The sequence below is a fragment of the Cebus imitator genome, unplaced genomic scaffold (genome assembly GCF_001604975.1).
Source record: "Cebus imitator isolate Cc_AM_T3 unplaced genomic scaffold, Cebus_imitator-1.0 Scaffold347, whole genome shotgun sequence".
Lineage (NCBI taxonomy): Eukaryota > Metazoa > Chordata > Mammalia > Primates > Cebidae > Cebus > Cebus imitator.
This window is the reverse complement of record NW_016107662.1, coordinates 112380-117388: the sequence shown is the minus strand read 5'-3', so window position 1 is coordinate 117388 and position 5009 is coordinate 112380. Positions and strand designations below refer to the sequence as shown.

General features: G+C 45.4%; 1 pseudogene; it reads right to left on the bottom strand.

Annotated features, from left to right (window-relative positions):
- Window positions 1-498: 498 nt before the first annotated feature.
- LOC108287543 overlaps window positions 499-5009 on the bottom strand; it is a 14651-nt pseudogene continuing 10140 nt past the window's right edge.

Below are 5009 nucleotides of genomic sequence, written 5' to 3'. Positions count from 1 at the left end.
GCTCTACTGGTGTGTGCCAGTAATTCAGAAAGAAAAGAAGCTATTCAAGACTATCTATTTCCCATAGCACCTGAGGTCTATGTCTTTCACTCCCCAGGTTTCAGATTTTTTTTTTTTGAGGGTTTCTGGAAAATTTTATTCATACTTCTGTAAAAACTGCAACCAGGACTGTCTCTGGTTAATCACATCAGTTTGGATGGGTTATCCTTCACTTGCAATATTAAAGATCCCAAATTAGAAAGCAGTACATTGGCATGGTGAAGTAAAGGGTGGATTTTAATGTTTATTTACAGGAGGCTGAAAGATAAGAAATTCCACATAGAAATAAGAAACCTAGCCAGAGGACAAGCTTCATACAGTATGTATAGTTGGAACTGTTCAAGTATAGTTTCAGTGTAAAAAGTACTACAATAACGAACCACATTTAGAAAGAGATTTTTTGTAGAGAAACAAGAGGACAAAATACCAAACATACTACACAACAAATTTATGCCTCAGCTACATAATCCAAAAGTTAAAGGTCCTAGGAGTTCCATCCTGAACTTGGAAGGTATAGCCTTCAGAGGCAGTTTCTGGCACATTTTGATCTTCCTCTTCCTCTACAGAGAAGTTAAACTTCTCAATTAAGTTTAACGAAGCTTTATACACAGACTCATTTTCATGGTTTTGAACAGCTTCAATTTTGTCTAAGCCTCCACATTCTTCAATCATTATACTAAGTTTATCTGTTTCACCTAGTTTCTCAGCAGCCTGAAAGATATTTGAAATGGCATCCAGGATAGCTAGAATAATCTTGGTATATTTTGCAGTTAAGAGGTTCATCAACAGTTCTATTATGTCTCAATGAATGAGGTACACAATCTGTTCAACTTTTCCACCACTGCTATAGTTGATCACAGTCCATACAACTTCCTTTTGTGTCTTAAAACCTGCTTAGAGAGAACACTGACAAGGAATGGGAGTCATCCATGATTCACAACTTGCTGTATCTGGTCCTGATGGCCAGCTGTGATGTTTGACATTATCCAATTAGCTTCCTTCTGAATGTTAGTTTTGGGGTTGGTAAGCAGGCTGAGAAAGAAAACGAGTGCTCCTGCATCAATCACAACTTGAATCTGTTCGTCTGTACCAGTGACAATATTCCCTATGGCTCTTAGTGCAGGAGTCACAATTGGCAATTCAGAAGTTCCTAAAACTTCAGAAGTTGGGGCAGAGCTCCTGTTTTCACAACCATATTAATTTGTTAATTTGGACCATCAGTAAGGTAGGAAATAGCCTGGCAGGTATCTGCTAATACTTCTGGATCATCATGATACATGAGCTGAACTAACATAGAAAGAATCTGCTCGACAGCATCTAATGGGGGTGCAGGATTCTTGTTGCAGTAATAATTTGAAAGTGTCCAGGTAAGATTATGTAAGAAACCACATGCTAAAGGTGACATATCAGGAACTGCAAGAAGAGCCAACAGTGGGTCAATTGCACTGTACTTAATAACCAAGTCTTGAGAGATGGATCCATCATGGCCAATTAGGAGCAGCTCATGATTACAGCTCCCAGTGAAAGCACAGAGGGTAAGTGAACACCGCATTCCCAGATGGACTTTTATTACCCACAGATCAGGAGATTCCCAGGTGAAGGAGCCCCACAGGTCACCAGCATGGCTAATTTGGCTGGCGTGGCAGGTCTCCGCACAAAATACATGGGTCCAGGCACCATTTTAGCTGGTGATTGGAGCTCCTGGGAGACAGAGTCACCCATTCAACTGATAAAAAAGGGACTGAAACCGGGAGCCAGGCCAGGAGATTTCTGGGCAAAAAAAAAAAAAATGCCATAAATCTCCACGCAACTGTTTCAGCCAATGCAGTGGGTCACCACACGGGAAATCACACAGATGCTGGTGCCACTTCAACAGGTGACTGGGACACCTGGGAGTTTCATAGCAAGCACAGCTGAACCTGGGACAGTCCAGCTCTGTGGGGGAGGGGCATCCACCATTACTGAGGCAGTCCACCAATATGAAGGTAGTCAGCCATTGCTGAAGCAGCCTGCCATTCCCAAGGCAGTCCACCGTTACAGAGACAGTCCACCACTACAGAAGTAGACCACCATTGCCAAGGCAGTTCTAACTATACCCATATAAACAGGACTGTAGGGACATTCATATGGCAGCTGGGTGGAGCCCACAGCAGCTCAGCAAAGCATCTGCAGGCAGACTGTGACTAGGCTGCCTCCTCACTGGGCAGGGCAGCTCTGAAAAATGGCAGCAGGATGACAGAAACTTATAAATAAAGCCCTAACTCCCAGGACAGAGCCCCTGGGGGGGAAAAAAGACGTTTATGTGTTCTGCTGCAGCAGACTTAAATGTACCTGCCCAGCTGCTCTGAATAACAATGGAGTTCACAGCTCAGCACTTGAGCTCCTATAAAGGACAGACTGTCTCCTCAAGCAGCTCCCTGACCCCCATATATCCAAAGAGTCACCTCATAAAGGAGAGCTCAGACTGACATCTGGTTGGTATCCTTCTGGGACAAAGATAGTAGAAGAAGAAACTTGCAGCAACCCTTACTGTTCTGCAGCCACTGCAGGTTATCCCCAGGCAAGCAGGACCTGGAGTGGACCTCAGCAGTCCTACAGCAGAGGGGCCTGAATGTTAGAAGGAAAATTAAGAAACAGAAAGGAATAAGTTCATCATCAACAAACTGGACGTCCACTCAGAGACACAATCTGAAACTCAACAACTACAAAGACGACAGGTAGAAAAATCCACAAAGATGGGAAGAAACCAGTGCAAAAAGATGAAAACACCCAAAACCAGAACGCCTCTCCTCCTCCAAGGGATCACGACTTCTCACCAGCAAGGGAGCAAGACTGTATGGAGAATGAGTCTGATGAATTGACAGAAACAGACTTCAGAAAGTGGGTAATAAGAAACTTCTGTGAGCTAAAAGAACATGTTCTAACCCAATGCAAAGAAGCTAAGAATCATGAAAAAAGGTTTGATGAAATGCCGACTAGAATAAACAGCTTAGAGAGGAATATAAGTGAATTGATGGAGCTAAAAAACACAACACAAGAACTTCGTGAAGCATGCACAAGTTTCAACAGCTGAATTGACCAAGCAGAAGAAAGGATATGAGAGGTTGAAGATCAACTCAATGAAATAAAACGAGAAGGCAAGATTAGAGAAAAAAGGGGGGGAAGATCAAAGATGGCCGTTTAGGAACAGCTCGGAGTTGCAGCTCCCAGTGAAAGGGCAGAGGGTGAGGGGACGCCGCATTTTTATTGCCCAGGGACCAGGAGATTCCCAGGTGGAGGACGGGTCACCAGCGTGGCTGTTCTGTCCGGCGCAGTTCTTTTGGTCAGTGCGGCTGCTTTGTCCCAGCCGGCAGTTCTCCATACAAAATACACTGCTCCGGGTGCGCTTTTGGCTGGTGATTGGAACCCTGGGAAGTCGCTCATTCATCTGATTAAAGAGGGATCTGAACAGGGAGCCAGGCCAGGAGATTCCTGGGCAAAAAAAAGTGCCATGAATCTCAATGCCACTGTTTAAGCCAGCGCAGTGAGTCACCTCACGGGAAATCAAACAGATCCCGGCGCCTCTTCAACAGGTGACTGGAACACCAGAGAGAGTCGACTGTTCAACTAAGAGAGAAAAAAAAGAAGGCTCTGAGGCAGGGAGCCAGGTGATCAGGCTAGGCTGGCCCCACCCCCATAAAAGGACAGCAATCAGAAACTCTATGGATTGAGAGCTTCACAGCAAGTGCAGCTGAACCTGGGATGGTCCAGCTCTGTGAGGGAGGGGCGTCCACCATTACCAAGGCACTCCACCAATACAGAGGCATTCCGCCATTGCTAAGGCAGCCTGCCGTTGCCAAGGCAACCTGCCATTGCTGAGGCTGCCTGCCATTGCCAAGGCAACCCGCCATTGCCAAGGCAACTGGCCATTACATAGAGAGTCTGCCAATACAGAGGTGGGCCACCATTGCCGAGGCAGTTCTAAGTACACCCATATAAACAGGACTACAGGAAAGTCCACATGACAGCTGGGCAGAGCCCACAACAGCTCAGCAAAGCCTCTGCAGGCAGACAGTGACTAGGCTGCCTCCTTGCTGGGCAGGGCAGCCCTGAAAAAGAAAAAAAAGGCAGCAACACAATGGAAACTCATAAATAAAGCCCTAACTCCCTGGGACAGAGCACCTGGGAACAAAAAGCGGTTTATAAGTTCAGCTGCAACAGACCTAAACGAACCTGCCCAGCAGCTCTGAATGAACAACGGAGCTCACAGCTCAGCACATGAGCTCCTATAAAGGTCAGACTGTCTCCTCAAGCAGCTCCCTGACCCCCATATATCCAAAGGCTCACCTTATAAAAAAGAGCTCAGACTGATATTGTATAGGTATCATCCTGGGACAGAGATAGCAGAAGAAACTGGCAGCAACCCTTACTGTTCTGCAGCTGCTGCAGGCAATCCTCAGGCAAGCAGGGCCTGGAGTGGACCTCAGCAGTCCTACAGCAGAGGGGCCAGACTGTTAGAAGGAAAACTAAGAAACAGAAAGAAATAACTTCATCATCAACAAACTGGATGTCCACTCAGAGACCCAATCTGAAAGTCAGCAACTACAAAGATGACAGGTAGATAAATCCATAAACCTGGGAAGGAGCCAGCACAAAAAGGATGAAAACACCTGAAACCAGAACACCTCTCCTCCTAAAAGGGATCACAACTCCTCACCAGCAAGGGAACAAGGTTGGATGGAGAATGAGTGTGATGAAATGACTGAATCAGGCTTCAGAAGGTGGGAAGTAAGAAACTTCTGTGAGCTAAAAGAACATGTTCTAACCCAATGCATAGAAACTAAGAATGTTGAAAAAAGATTTGATGAAATGCTAACGAGAATGGACAAAATAGAAAGGAATATAAGTGAATTGATGGAGCTGAAAAACACAACACGAGAACTTCGGGAAGCATGCACAAGTTTCAACAGCCGAATTGACCAAGCAGAACA